The sequence below is a fragment of the Coregonus lavaretus genome (genome assembly GCF_964263955.1).
Source record: "Coregonus lavaretus genome assembly, chromosome: 36".
Taxonomy (NCBI): domain Eukaryota; kingdom Metazoa; phylum Chordata; class Actinopteri; order Salmoniformes; family Salmonidae; genus Coregonus; species Coregonus lavaretus.
In genome coordinates this window covers 26,045,959-26,066,101 of record NC_140023.1, presented here as the reverse complement: position 1 = coordinate 26,066,101, position 20,143 = coordinate 26,045,959, and the positions used below count along the sequence as shown (strand labels likewise).

Below are 20,143 nucleotides of genomic sequence, written 5' to 3'. Positions count from 1 at the left end.
GAATAGCTAAAGGCCTTTTGCGAATGTCTAAATACAATCACAAGAAATATGTTTGGAAAGAAAATGCCTACTGCTGAAAACAGAAGACTAATTTGTCAGTAGAACACAGGAGGCTGGTGGCATCTTAATTGGGGAGGACGGGCACATGGTAATGGCTGGAGCAGAATCGGTGGAAAGGTATCAACAACATCAAACACATGGTTTCCATGTGTTTGATGCCATTCCATTTGCTCCATTCCAGCCATTATTATGGGCCGTCCTCCCCTCAGCAGCCTCCACTGCAGTAGAAGCTACCATTTATTTTCTCCACAACTCGGACGAACAGCACTGTTTTTGCTTGAGATCATGGGAAAATCAAAAGAAATCAGCCAAGATCTCAGAAAAAAGATTGTAGACCTCCACAAGTCTGGTTCATCCTTGGAAGCAATTTCCAAACGCCTGAAGGTACCACGTTCATCTGTACAAACAATAGTACGCAAGTATAAACACCATGGGACCACGCAGCTGTCAAACCGCTCAGGAAGGAGACTCATTCTGTCTCCTAGAGATGAACATACTTTGGTGTGAAAAGTGCAAATCAATCCCAGAACAACAGCAAAGGACCTTGTGAAGATGCTGTAGGAAACAGGTACAAAAGTATCTATATCCACAGTAAAACGAGTCCTATATTGACATAACCTGAAAGGCCGCTCAGCAAGGAAGAAGCCACTTTTTGATCATACTTTTTGGAGAAATGTCCTCTGGTCTGATGAATCAAAAATAGAACTGTTTGGCCATAATGACCATCGTTATGTTTGGAGGGAAAAGGGGTAGGCTTACAAGCCGAAGAACACCATCCCAACCGTGAAGCACGGGGGTGGCAGCATCATGCTGTGGGGGTGCTTTGCTGCAGGAGGGACTGGTGCACTTCAGAAAATAGATGGCATCATGAGGAAGGAAAATTATGTGGATATATTGAAGCAACATCTCAAGACATCAGTCAGGAAGTTAAAGCTTGGTCGCAAATGGGTCTTCCAAATGGACAATGACCCCAAGCATACTTCCAAAGTTGTAGCAAAATGGCTTAAGGACAACAAAGTCAAGGTATTGGAGTGGCCATCACAAAGCCCTGACCTCAATCCTATAGAAAATGTGTGGGAAGAACTGAAAAAGCGTGTGTGAGCAAGGACGCCTACAAACCTGACTCAGTTACACCAGCTCTGTCAGGAGGAATGGGCCAAAATTCACCCAACTTATTGTGGGAAGCTTGTGAAAGGCTACCCGAAATGTTTGAACCAAGTTAAACAATTTAAAGGCAATGCTACCAAATACTAATTGAGTGTATGTAAACTTCTGACCCACTGGGAATGTGATGAAAGAAATTAAAGCTGAAATAAATAATTCTCTCTACTATTATTCTGACATTTCATATTCTTAAAATAAAGTGGTGATCCTAACTGACCTATCACAGGATTTTTTACTAGGATTAAATGTCAGGAATTTTGAAAAACTGATTTTATATGTATTTGGCTAAGGTGTATGTAAACTTCTGACATCAACTGTATAATTGCATGAAATGCGTTTATAAAAGTCCCATAAAAGGGGTCTGTTGGAAAATTTGGCGTAGACTAAGAGGTCCCTCAGGTTGGGGGTTCTGTGGTAGGCTGATGTAGGTCTGAAGTCCTGGATTGTGTATGTTGTGTGTTAGAGTTACAATTAGGGTTAGGTTTAGGGTTAGGAATTAAGGTTAGGGTTAGGGTTTTGGGGTTAAGGTTAGGGTTAAGGTTAAGATTAAGGGTTAGGTTTAGAATTAGGTTTAGGGTAAATAGGAATTTGGATGGGAATCAATTGTTTGGTCCCCACAAAGATAGTAAAAAAGTGTGCTGGTGTGTGTGTGTGTGTGTGTATGTGTGTGTGTGTGTGTGTGTGTGTGTGTGTGTGTGTGTGTGTGTTTGTGGTGAGGGTGACCCGAGAGGCCCAGCTAGTTACCGCCTCTCTGCTGGAGACCGCCGGTCTCACAGAACTAGCATTGTTGGCATGGAGCTGCAGACAGACACACACAGAGACAGACACACACACACATACACACACAATAACACCCGAGGTGGCGGGACCATTGGTAGAGTCATGTTCTGAATCCCATTAATAAAATGAGAGTTCCCTCCTCTCTTCTCACAGCCTGTGCTCTGTAACACTCCACTTCTCAATAACACACTCATTATGCTGTCTTTCTCAGACACATATAAACACACACACACAAAGACAGAAAAACACCATTCATAATAAGCCCTAGTTGGTTAATACCCAGACTGTTATTGTAGGTGTAGTTCACTAATCATTTGTGACTGAGCTGCTGTCAAAAGCAATTATTGGAGACAATGTTGTGATGCTATTTGAAGCAGGAATGTTGACAACATAACTCAACAATGTTTGTTATGATGACACTTTTGACAAATTTCAATAAAACACCAACAGCATATCAATTGTCATTCTCGTCCAGTTTTATTAATAACATATTTGGATTGTTAAATTTTTGTGAGTTTGAAATGTTTGCTTTAAGATGGAACAATTTGCGATTGTGTGTGTGTGTGAGAGAGAGAGAGAGAGAGAGAGAGAGAGAGAGAGAGAGAGAGAGAGAGAGAGAGAGAGAGAGAGAGAGAGAGAGAGAGAGAGAGACGGGGAATTACGAACTGGAACTGTAGTGAGTGAGTTCTCTCATTGGCTGCAGAAGTGGACGTCAGCGCCTTTCACTACTCCAGTGTTACCCCTCTCACCTCTGGCTGTAAAGGAGAAGCAATTGTTAAAGTATCTCTGAGGAGAGTAAGCTAACCTCAAGCATCCGCACTGTCTGCCGCGCATGAGTGATGGTGCTACCCAAGACAGAGCAGTAAAAGCAGACGCGAGGTGGAAATTATTTACGAGACACATGTAACCTTGGATTCCATTCACCTTTATTACAAGTCATTCCTCGGATGCGCGTTTTCTCCCTTTGGTAGATGATTTTGTATTTGGTTCTAAAATGGCAGTCTGGTTCGAGTTTACACCGCACTTGCTTTTTCTAATGTTAGGTTGTTGTCTTGGAGCTTTGGAGGGTCGGACCTCGAGCCGAACCCCATGGAGCGTGCAGGGACAGGGCAGATATGGTACCGATTCTCCGTTTAACCAGGACAGCGCTAATCAGAATGTGGTCTCACAGCACATGTACAGGCTGTATGAGAAATACAACAGAGAACTGAAACGACTCCGAGAGGGAAACACTGTCAGGAGTTTCAGAGCCAGCCAAGGTGAGTGTGGCTGTGGAATAGCTTTCTATGATGCTGGAGAGAAAAATGAACGTAGATAAATTAGTTATATCCTCAACTCTGATATTCTTCCCAATTTCTTGAGATGCACATAAGAGTTGTGGACTATGTCTGTTTTCAGGGGGAAAGGCGCTGATGAGATTGGCACAGAGAGAAACGCAACGTGCATAGGCAGTGACTTCACTCACCAAGTTATGATGAATTTATGGTTATATTATTATTATATAACAACCTTCTAGTAGGCAACCTAATTACTTGAAATAGCCTACAGTGGGCTGAAAAAAAAGCCGACGCATGTGGTCAGACACCCCAAATAGGTAGGATTGTTTTGGAACCGTCTGAGAATGTCACTGAGTGTTTTTTATGATGCACTTGGGCAGATCTGTATGTGTCGCGTCAGCTGTAGTGTGTCCTTGTCACAGCTCCAGCCGCAGACGCGCAAGAATGTGTGTAGAATTCGCCTCCAAGCAGACCCAGCTGCCGCGCTGGCCGCGACAACAATGCGGTAACTAGGAGACAGGGGGACACCAATAATGCACCAAATCTATTTTCCTAAAGAGGCCACTGTATGCTGCGCTGGAGTATGAAGGCTTAGCACGCAGTGGCGCCATTGTCCTGTGTTTTTTTAATAAACAAAACAGACCCACATTGACTCAACATTTTGTTGTTTAATTTATTTAACCTTTATTTTATCAGGGAGTCATACTGAGACCAAGGTCTCTTTTACAGAGGAGCCCTGAATTGCATAAATTACAGAAAATACACACATCAATGTAAATACAAAATGCAAGCAGAAAGAACATGGTCATAAAAAACAAGCACATTCATCAGTAATAAGGTCCTCAATCAGCTTTCTGAATCACCCTAGAGGCACCAAAACATCACATTTAAGAACATTTTGAAGATTGTTCCACAAATAAGATGCAAGAAAACTAAAAGCTGATTTACTTAACTCAGAAGAGACCAAAGGAAGTTAACCATCCCTGAGACCTCCTGTGGTAACTCATATGTCTAAAGTTTAGTAAAGATGTTAGGTACAGTGGGACTTTTTGTAAAAGGGCTTTATAAATGAAAACATAGCAATGTATTAACCTATGTGACATCAAAGAGGGCCACCCAACTTTCTGGTAGAGAATGCAGTGATGAGTACAATAATTGTCGCCCTTAATAAAGCACAGTGCGCTATGATAAACTGCATTTAACAGCTTTAATGAAGTGGCAGCTGCATTCATATAGATGATGTCGCCATAGTCTAGGTCCGATAGGAACGTTGACTGAATAATCTGTTTTCTACTATTTAGGGAGAGGCAGGACCTATTTCTATAGAATAAGCCCATTTCTATTCTCAGCTTCTTAACTAACTCATCAATATGCTTTTTAAAAGACAGCTTTTCATCTATCCAGAAGCCCAGATATTTGTAAGCAGGGACACAATCAATATGGACACCATTCAAAGTACATATGCTTAAATCATCAGAGTTATTTTTATGCGCTTTAGAGAACAACATATACTTAGTTTTACCTGCATTCAATACTAATTTCAGGTCAATAAAGTTTTTCTGTAATAAAATGAAGACAAGACTGTAGTTCAGATAGAGCCTGGTCAACTGTGGGGGCAATAGCATACACAGCAGTATCATCGGCATACAAGTGCAGGTTACAGTTTTCTACAGACAAAATTGTTAATGTAAACAGTAAAAAGTACAGGACCCAGAATCAACCCCTGTGGGACACCTTTCGTAATATCCAGGAAACCTGATTTAGCGCCATCAGTAAATACACATTGAGTTCTATCTGTCAAGTAATTTTTAAACCTGCTACATGCAGCCTGGCCTAGGCCAATTGAGGAAAGCCTCTGAATTAGCAGTGAGTGATCAACAGTATCGAAAGCCCTTGACAGGTCAATGAAGAGGGCAGCACAATGTTGCCTTTTATCCATACAGTTAACCACATCATTCATAACTAGGGATGTGGCCAAGATAGTGCTATGACCTGGTCTAAAACCTGACTGATGTACAGTTAAAATACATTTCAAAGATAAGAAAGCTCTTAGCTGAGAATTAATCAATGATTCTAATATTTTAGCTAGGCAAAGAAGTTTAGAAATAGGGCTATAATTATTTAGGTCCCAAGGGTTACCACCTTTGCGAAGGGGAAGTACATTGGCCACCTTCCAAACCTTGGGGATAGTACCACATATAATCGTCAGGTTAGAAATATGGGTTAATTATTCAGCAATCAGGGGGGCAGAGAGCAGCAGCAAAAATGGATCAATCATATCAGCCCCAGTGGATTTTTTTACATCAATCTTAAGCAAGGCATCTAGCACATCACAGATAGTAAATTGTTGAATTGAAAACTGAGCGTGCATAACTATTCTCCCCCGCAAAGTCAATACTTTGTAGAGCCACCTTTTGCAGCAATTACAGCTGCAAGTCTCTTGGGGTATGTCTCTATAAGCTTGGCACATCTAGCCACTGGGATTTTTGCCAATTCTTCAAGGCAAAACTGCTCCAGCTCCTTCAAGTTGGATGGGTTCCGCTGGTGTACAGAAATCTTTAAGTCATACCACAGATTCTCAATTGGATTGAGGTCTGGGCTTTGACTAGGCCATTCCAAGACATTTAAATGTTTCCCCTTAAACCACTCGAGTGTTGCTTTAGCAGTATGCTTAGGGTCATTGTCCTGCTAGAAGGTGAAACTCCGTCCCAGTCTCAAATCTCTGGAAGAATGAAACAGGTTTCCCTCAAGAATTTCCCTTTATTTAGCACCATCCATCATTCCTTCAATTCTGACCAGTTTCCCAGTCCTTGCCGATGAAAAACATCCCCACAGCATGATGCTGCCACCACCATGCTTCACTGTGGGGATGGTGTTCTCGGGAAGAAGAGAGGTGTTGGGTTTGTGCCAAACATAGCGTTTTCTCATCTGACCAGAGTACCTTCTTCCATATGTTTGGGGAGTCTCCCACATGCCTTTTGGCGAACACCAAACGTGTTTGCTTATTTTTTTATAAGCAATGGCTTTTTTCTGGCCACTCTTCTGTAAAAGCATAGCTCTGTAGAGTGTACGGCTTAAAGTGGTCCTATGGACAGATATTCCAATCTCCGCTGTGGAGTTTTGCAGCTCCTTCAGGGTTATCTTTGGTCTCTTTGTTGCCTCTGTTTAATGCCCTCCTTGCCTGGTCAGTGAGTTTTGGTGGGCGGCCCTCTCTTGGCAGGTTTGTTGTGGTGCCATATTCTTTCAATTTTTTTATAATGGATTTAATGGTGCTCCGTGGGATTTTCAAAGTTTCGGATATTTTTTTATAACCCATCCCTGATCTGTACTTCTCCACAACTTTGTCCCTGACCTGTTTGGAGAGCTCCCTGGTCTTCATGGTGCCACTTGGTTGGTGATGCCCCTTGCTTAGTGGTGTTGCAGACTCCAGGGCCTTTCAGAACATGTGTATATATACTGAGATCATGTGACACTTAGGTTGCACACAGGTGGACTTTATTTAACTAATTATGTGACTTCTGAAGGTAATTGGTTGCACCAGATCTTATTTAGGGGCTTTATATCAAAGGGGGTGAATACATATGCAAACACCACTTTTCTGTTATTTATTTTGTATAATTTATATGTATATAAGTTATTTTTTTAATTTCACTTCACGAATTTGGACTATTTTGTGTATGTCCATTACATGAAATCCAAATAAAAATCCATTTAAATTACAGGTTGTAATGCAACAAAATAGGTGAAACGCCAAAGGGGATGAATACTTTTGCAAGGCACTGTATGGCCACTCCTCTCCCTTTCTGGAATCTGTCACATCTAAATATATTAGAATAATTTCTTCAATGTCTTTATCAGATACAGAACCATTTAATCATGTTTCCGAGACAACCAGAATGCCAGGACACGAGTCCTGTACCCAAATGTCAATTGTGTCCATTTTTTAAATAATGCTTCGCACATTTAGGTGCACTAGCCCAAGCCCCCTATGAGATTTAAAGTCAGAGGGGGTATTCAGCTCATTCACATAAGAGCTTACAGGCATAGGGTCATCTGCAGCTATTTGTTGAGTGAACTGAGACTTTGCCAAGGTCCCTGGCCAACCACGTGATAGCAGAGTAGACTGAGAATTTGACAGACCTCCCTCAAGTCGCTGGATGCAGTGGCTGGGGCGGGAACTGGGAGGGCAGTGTTGGCAGAGCTCAGTCCACCCTGATGAAGCTCCCGCCAAAGGAGTGGAGCTGCTGCAGGGGATCGGAGTGGCTGCCGATGCTCAATTCTGGGTGTGCACAGGAGGCCTTGGTGTGCCTGCTGTGCAGAGTTGGGGCTGTCATGGGGGACAGGAGTGTCCCAGGCCTGTCCTGGGGGTGGGAGTAGGGAGGGTAACCAAAACTTGCCTGGGAGGGAGGTTGTGGGGGTAATTGAGGAGGGTGGTGTGGAGGGCAGTGTGGCTGGCGACGCTCCAAACTCTCAGCATATGAGGGCTGATAATGTGAATGATACATGGTGTGGACTGCATCATGTGGTGCACTTCCCTCGACAGTGTTTTGCCAGACCCTAGGGTAGTGGTCGGTGCTGTGTAGAGCTGGGCTGAGTTGAGTTGGGCCTGGTCTGGTAGAGCTGTTCTGTGATGGGCCGGGTCTGGTAGAGCTGTGCTGTGATGGGCCTGGTCTGGTAGAGCTGTGCTGTGATGGGCCGGGTCTGGTAGAGCTGTGCTGAGGCGGGCCTGGTCTGGTAGAGCTGTGCTGAGGCGGGCCTGGTCTGGTATCATGGGAGGGAGGTTGTAGGGGGAATTGAAGAGGGTGGTGTGGAGGGCAGTGTGGCCAGCGATGCTCCAAACTCTGCATGGGGCCTCTTTGACTGCGTACGGCTTGGGCATAGCTCAGTGTATCTGCATGCAGTTCCTGGGAGACAAGTGGTGGAGGGTGGTGTGGTGGGCAGTGTTGCTGGCTGTTCTCTAGCCTCTGTGAGGCACCACCATATACAGGTCTAAAGGAGTGTCTGATTTGTCTCAGGGAGTTGGTGGCTGGTCTGCTGCTCCTGTGGGGTGAGGTGGACTGGCCACCCGGAGCAACATCATTTAACGTCCTGGTGAAAGTGGGGACTGCCTCTTTGTACAGGTGTACATTGTCATAAAGACAGTCGAGGCTGAGGGTGGGATGGTGGGCCAGGTGTACATTGGGCTGTAGCACACAGTCCCGAGAGAGGCTAACATTTACCATCCGGATGGTGGCAGGGTGGAAATCTCTCCTCTGGAGCAGGGTAGATATTACTATCTTCGCAAGGGGGAAGATGGTGGAGGCCCACTCTATCATTCCCCTTAGTGATGTGGCCACCCTCTGCTGTTGGGCACACAGGTCATTGGTCCCTGTGTGAATGATGATATGGCTTGGAGAGCCAAGCTGGGCCACAGTCAAGAACTCCATAGCTCTCTCTGTTGTTGGGCATAACTTTAACACCTTTTTATTTGGGAAAAGTTTATTCTCTAATATAAACGTTCCATTTCAGTCCATCATTAATATTATGTCTGGTTTCTCGTCAGGTCTATGGAGTATGGCAGGAGTGATGGGAGTAATTACAGGCCGTGAGATGGGGATGGAGGGGGTTGGTTGGTGGGTTCTGATTCAGCTGTTGGCCTGGTCCTGGGTTTTTGTGGGATTCTTTGTAGAGTGGATGGTGGTGGCTGGTGTTGACTGTGCTGGACAGTTCCTCTCTAAGTCTGCGTGCTTCCATCCTGAGAGCCTAATTGTCCTTTCATTGAACACTGCAGCTCCCGGATCTCCTCCCTATGCTGACGCACCAAGCTGATCTCATCCTCTATAAGATGCTGTGGTACTGCAGGTGTCACGTGTGAGAGAGGCATGCTCAAGGCTGTGTCTGCTGCAGGTGAGGGAGGGAGAGGGACACTGGGGACTACATACTGGGGCACAGAGGGAGTGGAGGCTGTTGTAGGTAGTGAGAGGTTTTAAGTTCAGCAACAAAAGGTTATATTTGGTCGAAGTAGTGGACAAATTGATCCAGACTGGCCTCCGAACCTTGAACCATCACAGTGCTGTTATTATATATATTAATGTTACATTTGGGGGTGGAATCAATATACAGTTGCCTCATTGTTCTGTTTTCTGACATTTTAAGATCATTGTTGGTCTTGTGGAGATCTGTGTGCCAAGCATTAGGATCATCCGTGTAGAACAGAATGTCTCCTTTGATTTCCTTGTTCGCTTTTAGGATGAAGTCTGCCCTCAGTGTCTCTGGGTATTCCCGTAGCAATTTCTTTTAGACATTTTTATTTTTTCTGACTCACTTGTAACATTTTCAGGATACACGATGGCAAGGTCTCTGAAACAATGCTTAGAGAATGCATCCATCTTCATCTCCATGGTGACCTCTTTAACGCTGCTCTAGAATGATGTGTATGTGCCCCTTATGAAAGCACTTATTTAAATAATGCACCTATAGATACATTCACTTTTTAAACAATGCACTTTTATGAATAATACAAATAAATATATTTTCAATGAAACAACACATTACACATAAATGAAGATACCTTCTCAATGTTCATAATGTTTCTACCTCCTTTCCAAGTGCTCTTTTGCTTGTTTGTTTGTTCATCTGAATGCTTGTTTCCCTATCAAGCCTGAACTATCCTCCAGAAATCCCTTCCTCTTACTCCCTCTGTTGGTTTTGTGTTTGTTTATCTATGTCCTAATTCTTTTTGTTGTCCTTTTGTTGAGTTTATAGTCCTCCTGTCCCATTCCTTCCTTGTGTTGCCTGATGATTCAGCAGATGAGTCTTGCAAGAACCAAGTCGATCAATCTCTCAAAATCTCTCCAAACTATTTGCACAAAAGAAAATTCCTCTAGATGGGCAGAACACAGCAATGCACTAAAATAACTAAACTGTTAATATAAAAATATAATATAATATAATATAAAAATAGCAATTTAAGGAGGAGCTCTTCTTAAGTCGGCCTCGGCCTCCCGAGTGGCGCAGTGGTCTAAGGCACTGCATCGCTAGTGCTAGCTGCGCCACTAGAGATCCTGGTTCGAATCCAGGCTCTGTCGTAGCCGGCCGCGACCGGGAGACCCATGGAGCGGCGCACAATTGGCTCAACGTCGTCCAGGGTAGGGGAGGGAATGGCCGGCAGGGATGTAGCTCAGTTGGTAGAGCATGGTGTTTTCAATGCCAGGGTTGTTGCTTCGATAAATAAAAATAATGAATGCACTCACTGACTGTAAGTCGCTCTGGATAAGAGCGTCTGCTAAATGACTAAAATGTAAGTGGTTATCAGATAGCATATCATAATAACACATGTTTTTTACTGCAGAAGCCATGTAATCTAAGGAGCGATGTAAGGGAGTTTTGACAACAACAAGAGATCTGTGAACACATTAGGTTATTGTCTTGGTGCGGGGCAGACAGTGTTGGCTGTATTAGGGGCTTAAGGGGAAGCTTTGGGGGAAACTGAAATAAGCGTTTCCATATGCCTGAGGCTGGATACAGAGTAATGTATATCTCTTAAGTCACTCCATACATCCGCAGACGCCATATACAATGGACAATATGTCTGCTGTTGGGCCTAATGTTCATCATGAATATGTTACTCATGCCTCCCTCCCCCCACTCCTCTGCACCTATCTCCCTCCCTCCCTCACTCACTCCCCCCTCTCCTCTACTCTCCTCTCCTCTCTCCCCATCCCCCTCACTCTCTCCCTCTCCTTCCCCATCTCCCTAACTCTTCCCCTCTCCTATCCTCTCCTATAACAGCCAGAGAATTATGGGTTCCCTCTCCAGAGTCTTGTTCCACTCAAGGTTTCTTCCCACCTAGGAATCACTGTGCCTCTGCCTGCTCTTTAGGTGTTTAGGCCTGGGTCGCTGTGAAAGACTGAAGTAACAGATTTCTCCCCCTGTAGACTCGTCTGACCAGAGGACGTTTTACCATCTGAACCTGACGTCTCTCCAGGACTCGGAGCTCATCCTCTCTGCCACGTTTCACTTCTTGTTCGACCGGTGCCCGAGGCCAAGGGCTTGGTTCTGCAAACGCTACAAAACCCCGGCCTGTCGCTCTCTACACCTCCACCCTGCTCCCTCCATCCACCTCATCCTTCGCTCCAACCCCTCTGGGTCAGCGGTCAATCCAGGGTCGCAGGCGTCGTTGCTAGGCAACGTGACCTTTCACCCCAACCAGAGAGGGTTGTGGCAGATGAAGGACGTGACTGTGGCGATAAAGGAGGCCAGGGAGAAAGGCAGCCATTTTGTGTCGGTGGAGCTGGACTTTGGGCTGCAGTACCACAGACAGCCAGAGGACATGCTGTCTGGGTCCAGTCTACCTTATTTGTTGATGTATGCTGACGACCATGCGCTAGATGAGCCCAACAGTGTGGCACAGACTTTACAGAGGTATGGCCCTGAGGCAGAGGTGGAGGAAGATACTTCTCACCCTTCTCTTCTTCCCCCTAAACAGGGGTCAAAGGGTCGTGTGAGAAGGGGGGTACTATCTCTCCCAGACTCCATCCAGAACAACGAGCTACCAGAGGTGGAGTACAGGCCTGGCGGATCCAGGAAAGATCACCCGTTTGAAACCGCCTACCACACCCTGAAACCTATCAAACTCAAGCCTGGGAGGAGGGAGAGGATGAGGAAGGGCCAGGACATAGAGGAAGAAGTGAAAGATGGAGAGAGGGATAGAGGAAGTCAATCGCCAGTCCTGAGTTTGGACGAGAGGACCCCAAAGAAGAGCAGCGATGGAGGGAGTAGGTTGCAAGACAACAGTGAGGGAAGGAGTGATGGAAGAAGCGATAGAGGGAAGGAAAGAGGAAGTAAGTCTCCAATGCTGAGTTTTGATGAGCGGACCATGCATAAGGCGAAGAAGAGACAGTGGGGCTCGGAGCCCCAGGTTAGGAGCTGCTCTAGGAAGACACTCACGGTGGACTTTGCGGACATCGGCTGGAGCGAGTGGGTCCTGACGCCCAAAGCCTTCGATGCCTACTACTGCGCTGGCACCTGTGGATTCCCCATGCCCAAGGTAAAGACTGTGACTAGCTGGATTTGAACCCACGTCAAATCCAGTCTTTGGGAGCCTTCTGAGCTAAAGCCTAGTCTCAATAAATATGTAAGGCAGAGAGGATACCCTCACACTTATTTCAAAGTGAGCATGACAGCCGAGAATGTTTTTATGGTTCCCAATTTAGAACTGCTCCATTGCTCCCAGTCTGATGATATGTCTACAACATTTAGGAAATAGAATAATCAGTAGATACAATACTGGCCATTGTGGACACACTTACATGTACTTCATTGTACTATTGTGTCATGTTTTCCTACTTGCACTTTATTAAATTAATTAACCATTGTGCTTCTAAATCATAGACAGCTTTTATCAAGGCCGGTTCCTTCTTTTAAAAAAATACAGAATAACCTTAAAATGTAATTTTTCCTATTGAATTGTTACAGGCATTGCCAGTTACAATGCTGTAACCTCTCTCTCTCTCTCTTTCTCTACCTCAATCACCCTTCCCCTTCTCTCTCCATTGCTCCTCTCTCTCCCAGGTACTGCGTCCCTCTAACCATGCAACCATCCAGAGTATAGTCCGTGCGGTTGGGATAGTTCCAGGGGTCCCAGAGCCCTGCTGTGTCCCAGAGAAGATGAGCCCTCTGGTGGTTCTATACCAGGACGAGGGAGGTAACCTGGTGCTCAAGGTCTACCCCAGCATGTCTGTGGAGAGCTGTGCCTGTAGATAGACCCAGAAGACAGAGGAGAACAACGCTGGACAAAACAGGATGGACTTGCAGCAATTTAAAAGGACAAAAAAGGGAAGTTAAAAAGACAGATATATATTCATAAAAGGACAGATGAGTTGAGGTGTCTGTCCATCTATTCCTCCCTTGTATCCCTCAGGCTTTGACACTGAGATAGTTGAACGTAAAGACGCGTTGAAGCAGCACATGATCTGTTGTTGCAGCACCAGTCATGTCCTCCAGTAGCAGTAGAAACACCACCACAATATTCTCCTCAACAAAGCAGCGTCACCGCTTCAAGGACTACAGGTACTGAGAGAGCTCTCTCCCTCCAAACAACTCAAATTCAAATCGTTACGCTCCAAACCAGGGCTGCTTGACTGGCGCTTTGTTTATTTTTTTGTTTTTGAGGCACTGATCATGCTTGCTTTAATATACTCATTTCAGACAGAAGATGTGGTATGTTACCTGTAAGAAATACACTGAGTGTACAAAACATTAGGAACACCCCCTTCAGAACAGCCTCAATTTGTCGTGGCATGGACTCTAGAAGGAGTCAAAAGCGTTCCACAGGGATGCTGGCCCATGTTGACTCCAATGCTTCCCAGAGTTGTGTGAAGTTGGCTGGATGTCCTTTGGGTGGTGGACCATTCTTGATACACACAGGAAACTGTTGAGCGTGAAAAACCCAGCAGCGTTTCAATTCTTGACACAAAGCAGTGCGCCTGGCACCTACTACCATAATCCGTTCAAAGGCACTTAAATCTTTTGTCTTGCATAGGGCTGTTACGGTAACCATATTACCGCCACACCGGAGGTCACGAGTCATGACGGCAGTCAAATTCCATTTGACCAATTAGTCATGGTAATTAAGCTTCTCCAAGCTCTGATGCTGCTGATGGTCATTAGTAGCCTACCAAACTTGCTAACTGCCTGGTACTCAGCACTCTATTGTCCCTCTAATCACTCTGACATCAATGCAAATGTAATCGAAAATCTAATCAAACACTTCATGAGAGCCCATGAGCTCATGTTGCGCAACATTTCTATAGGCTATGCAATTGCGTGAGAAAACGGATCCCATCAGTTTTCTAGGCCTACTATATTTATTTCTCAACTTTCCTAATATTAAGCACATTGCTTTTCTTTACAAAAGGAGTATAGCCTACCTGGCTGGCATGAAAATTAACCACGGGAAAAGCGTCCTCCATTCGCTATTTAAGTGCATAGATAACATGTATTTTTTCCCCCTGCCCCTGTTTCGAGACAGGTGCGTGATAATGGTCCATTCTAAATCAATTTTCACACATATATTATTTAGTATACGTAAAGACAAGATTAAATCAAGAATAGTCTGATGGGTGACAATATTAGCCTATCACTTGTGAAATATATATTATCACTTGTGAATAATGCCCAGCTTGTGTGCAAGGCAAGACACAGCTGGGGTTTTTGCGACTTTTTCAAATCATAGTCGCACACCTCATGGCCTATATGTTTTGATAAGGTTTGTATCACAACTAAAGTGGCCAAATAACATATTCAAATTAAGCACATCAATCCGCTTTACACCGGGTGTAGAGCCTAACTGGCATACATACTCAACACGTGAGTTTCATGTTTGGGGAAGATCATTTTCACCATAAAAATGCACCTTTATAATAAAAGCATTACATGCGTAATCGCATTTGCGGTCACTTTTGAGAATGGTGTTTTTCCACAAATATATTGGATTTTGGAACATTTGCGCTTGTAGCCTACTGCCGTGTGCGCATTGCTGCGCTTATAATGTGAAAAAATAGCCTAATCGTTTATCAACATTTTAAGCCAAATGTTCTGATCTGTTGCGTCAGCCTCATTGCTTTTAAAAGGTTTTTTGATGCTAGTGGTTGTATTAATTTGGGATCTATCGCATCCCACAACTGTCCCAGACTATGTTTGGAATATTTATTTCTCGCACCGAATAGCATAGGTCAACTTTTGTACTATGGGGGATAGTAGATTGACATAGGCTAGTGCAGGGATCATCAACTAGATTCAGCCGTGGGCCAATTTTTTCTTGAGCGGAATGTCTGGGGGTCGGAACATAATAAATAAATAAGAAATATACTGCAAATTGGTTGCAATAAGCCTAAACCGATATAATATTTGACAAAAATAAAACATAATAATTTCAAACCTTGATTACATTTGGGAACATTGTCCTGCGTAGGGTGCCGTCTTTTGGCTAGGACGTGAAAATGGGTGTCCTGATTCTCTGTGGTCATTCAAAATCCCATGGTGCTTATTGTAAGAGTAGGGGTGTTCACCCCGGTGTCATGGCTAAATTCCCAACCTGGCCACATTCCATCATGGCCACCTAATCACCCCCTCATTCCTAATTGGCATATATCACTCCTCACCTCACCACCTGATAGCTGATGTGTGGTGAGAGTTCTGGCACAAAAATGGTTGCTGTGCATCACTGAGGTGGGTGCTACACATTGATGGTGGATGAGGTGAGTTTCCCCGTACTATGTAAAGCGCTTTGAGTACCTCAGTTGGTAGAAAAGTGCTATTTAAATCCAATAAATTATTATCAATTACTATTATTTGTATACTTGAGAACATATTTCCGAAATTAAAATCACTTGGAGCTGATTTCCTGGTGTTTTTAGTCTTTCATGTCCAACAATGAAAATTAAAAAAAACGTTTAAAAACTTGGGTGGCCAAATAAAACCACCCGCGGGCCGCTAGTTGGGGAACCCTGGTGTAGGCTGTATTACATGGATGTATTAGACCGCCCTAGTCTTGCCCGTTCACCCTCTGAATGGCACACATACACAATCCATGTCTCAATTGTCTCAAAAGCTTAAAAATCCTTATTTAACCTCCCTCCTCCCCTTCATCTACACTGATTGAAGTGGATTTAACAAGTGACATCAATAAGGGATCATAGCTTTCACCTGGATTCACCTGGTCAGTCTATGTCATAGAAAGAGCAGGTGTTCATAATGTTTTGTACGCTCTGTGTATATGGCTATGTTTATATGACCTACTTTCAAACAGCCCCCTATTTACCACTTACTTGCAGGTAGACCCCTTTTATACATATCATATCAGTGGGTAACTGGCAAATTAGGAGGGGTAGGGGGTGTTGTTAAACCTTAGGGGCTGTTTACATTTCAAATTAGGGTGGTGTGAAACAATGGAAGTGTTGATGAATTTACCTGCAAGAAAGCAGAGAACCATTCACACAGACCCGATACCTGTATTTTGGTTACAGGGTCTGTGAAATTGCAGGAATCATGACTAGGTCTTTAGGTGGGATTTAATTTGCCATGTTTTTTTTTTTACCCCATATCCCTTTTAGATATTCAAAAAAGATGGTATAAAAAAGATGGCATGGTAAAATAGTGGGATTTTTGTCTGTATATGAAAGGGATTATAGACAGAGTCCTGGCTCATGTTCATTAGGGCAAACCGTAGAAAAAAGTTTTTTTTCTACAGAAAATGAAAATAAAGGTTTCTTATTGGACAAGTTCAGATAGTACCACCCCGCTTCGCTCTGTTTCAGACAATTTTTTATGTTTCATGCCTACTGAACAGGAACCTGGATCCTCATTCACTAATACTGTACATACTGTACATCCCTATACTTTCCCCTATCAGAACAATGCACAAAGCGATTGTTGTTTTGTGTTCATGTTTTTTTGTTTTTTATTGGCCCAGATATATTGGTCGCTCAAGCTAGAATTACGGTAAAATACCTTCTCAGTGTTCAATATAGGCAGCTTACACAGTACATGTATTAAATACACAGAACGCTTTAAAACAGATGCATTCTAGTGGCACTATAAGGTTAAGTATACTGTGTACATACCATAAGTATTTGTTTGAGGGACGTTTGTGTTATGTTGTAAAAATGTAATTATAACTTTTTTTCTACTACTAAAACTACCCTAAAGTGAATCGTAAAGAGAGCTTCTGGAATTAATTTGTCTTTTTTCCCCTCCGTAATAATATTTTCAAGCCTGCTATGTATAAGTGGAAGAAGGCAGAAATATTTTTCTATATTGTATGTGTGAATATTTTGAAATGAATTTGTCTTGGTTACCATATTATTACAGTTTTTTTCATCTCTTTGGTGCAATTTTCATAGGTATGTGGTACATTTTCACAACTCTTAGTAAAAACCTAAAAATTGATAATCAAAAGGCAGTTGTTTCAAAACTCTAAGCACATTTTTATTGATTAAGTACAACACAAAATCATAGTCAGTGTTTCATATAGAAATATACTGAACAAAAATATAAATGCAACATGCAACAATTTCAACGATTTTACTGAGAACAGTTCATATAAGGAAGTCCTATTAATTGAAATGAATTCATAAGGCCCTAATCTATGGATTTCATGACAGGGCAGGGGAGCAGCCATTTTTCCCTACAAAAGGTATTTATTACAGACAGAAATACTCAGTTTCATCAGCTGTCGGGGTGGCTGGTCTCTGACGATCCCGCAGGTGAAGAAGCCAGATGTGGAGGACCTGAGCTGGCGTGGTTACACCTGGTCTGCCCTTTTATTTTCTATTTTATTTAGTCATTTAGCAGACGCTCTTATCCAGAGCGACTTACAGTTACTGAGTGCATACATTATTTATTTTTATTTTTCATACTGGCCCCCCGTGGGAATTGAACCCACAACCCTGGCATTGCAAACGCCATGCTCTACCAACTGAGCTACATCCCTGCCGGCCATTCCCTCCCCTACCCTGGACCAATTGTGCGCCGCCCGGCTACGACAGAGGCTGGATTCGAACCAGGATCTCTAGTGGCACAGCTAGCACTGCGATGCAGTGCCTTAGACCACTGCACCACTCGGGAGGCCAGTTGGACGTACTGCCAAATTCTCTAAAACGACGTTGGAGGCAGCTTATGGTAGAGAAATTAACATTCAATACTCTGGCAACAGCTCTGGTGGACATTCCTGCAGTCAGCATGCCAATTGCACGCTCACTCAAAACATGAGACATCTGGCATTTTAGATTGGTCTTTTATTGTCCCCAGCACAAGGTGCACCTGTGTAATGATCATACTCTTTAATCAGCTTCTTTATATGCCACACCTGTCAGGTGGATGGATTATCTTGGCAAATGAGAATTGCTCATTAACAGGGATGTAAACAAATGTGTGCACAAAATTTGAAAGAAATAAGCTTTTTGTGCATATGGAAAATTTCTGGGATCTTTTATTTCAGCTCATGAAACATGGGAACAACACTGTACATGTTGCGTTTATATTTTTGTTCAGTATACAGTTGAAGTCAGAAGTTTACATACACTTAGGCTGGAGTCATTGAAACTTGTTTTTCAACCACTCCACAAATGTCTTGTTAACAAACTATCGTTTTGGCAAATCGGTTAGGACATCTACTTTGTGCATGACACAAGTAATTTTTCCAACAATTGTTTACAGACAGATTATTTCACTTATAATTCAGTGTATCACAATTCCAGTGGGTCAGAAGTTTACATACACTAAGTCGACTGTGCCTTTAAACAGCTTGGAAAATTCCAGAAAATGATGTCATGGCTTTAGAAGCTTCTGATAGGCTAATTGACATCATTTGAGTCAATTGGAGGTGTACCTGTGGATGTATTTCAAGGCCAACCTTCAAACTCAGTGCCTCTTTGCTTGACATCATGGGAAAATCAAAAGAAATCAGCCAAGACCTCAGAAAAAAAATTGTAGACCTCCACAAGTCTGGTTCATCCTTGGGAGCAATTTTCAAACGCCTGAAGGTACCACGTTCATCTGTACAAACAATAGTACGCAAGTATAAACACCATGGGACCACGCAGCCGTCATACCGCTCAGGAAGGAGACGCGTTCTGTCTCCTAGAGATGAATGTACTTTGGTGCGAAAAGTGCAAATCAATCCCAGAACAACAGCAAAGGACCTTGTGAAGATGCTGGAGGAAACGGGTACAAAAGTATCTATATCCACAGTAAAGCGAGTCCTATATCGACATAACCTGAAAGGCCACTCAGCAAGGAAGAAGCCACTGCTCCAAAACCACCATAAAAAAAGCCAGACTACGGTTTGCAACTGCACATGGGGACAAAGATCGTACTTTTTGGAGAAATGTCCTCTGGTCTGATGAAACAAAAATATAACTGTTTGGCCATAATGACCATCATTATGTTTGGAGGAAAAAGGGGGTGCGCTTGCAAGCCGAAGAACACCATCCCAACCGTGAAGCACGGGGGTGGCAGCATCATGCTGTGGGGGTGCTTTGCTGCAGGAGGGACTGGTGCACTTCAGAAAATAGATGGAGGAAAATTGTGTGGATATATTGAAGCAACATCTCAAGACATCATTCAGGAAGTTAAAGCTTGGTCGCAAATGGGTCTTCCAAATGGACAATGACCTCAATCATACTTCCAAAGTTGTGGCAAAATGGCTTAAGGACAACAAAGTCAAGGTATTGGAGTGGCCATCACAAAGCCCTGACCTCAATCCTATAGAACATTTGTGGGCAGCACTGAAAAAGCGTGTGTGTGAGCAACTTATTGTGGGAAGCTTGTGGAAGGCTACCCGAAACGTTTGACCCAAGTTAAACAATTTAAAGGCAATGCTACCAAATACTAATTGAGTGTATGTAAACTTCTGTCCCACTGGGAATGTGATCAAAGAAATAAAAAGCTGAAATAAATAATTCTCTCTACTATTATTCGGACATTTCACATTCTTAAAATAAAGTGGTGATCCGTATTGACCTAAGACAGGGAATTTTTACTAGGATAAAATGTGAAAAACTGAGTTTAAATGTATTTGGCTAAGGTATATGTAAACTTCCGACTTCAACTGTACATGTTTCACATAGCAATACATAGTCAAAGTAATTGCTTTTCACAATGTAATGCTCACATTACTTTAGATATGATTCTCTTCTGTTTTGTTAAAGTAGATTTGACTATTACTTAATACAACTGCTCTTAATTGATGATCACTTAAACGTTTGGTAAACCTATAGATTTTACATGCAAACTGGTTTGTACAGATTTTGAGAACTACAGGTGTGTCTGTAAAGTAAAAAACATAAAAAGTATGATATACAGTGCATTCGGAAAATATT

At 43.2% G+C, this 20,143-nt stretch overlaps 1 pseudogene across 1 annotated transcript; it reads left to right on the top strand.

Annotated features, from left to right (window-relative positions):
• Positions 1 to 2,951: 2,951 nt before the first annotated feature.
• Positions 2,952 to 13,025, top strand: LOC311111041 (growth/differentiation factor 10-like; annotated as a pseudogene). The gene is made up of 3 exons: positions 2,952 to 3,263; positions 11,198 to 12,309; positions 12,834 to 13,025. The product of its transcript is annotated as a growth/differentiation factor 10-like (transcript).
• The last annotated feature ends 7,118 nt before the right edge of the window (positions 13,026 to 20,143 follow it).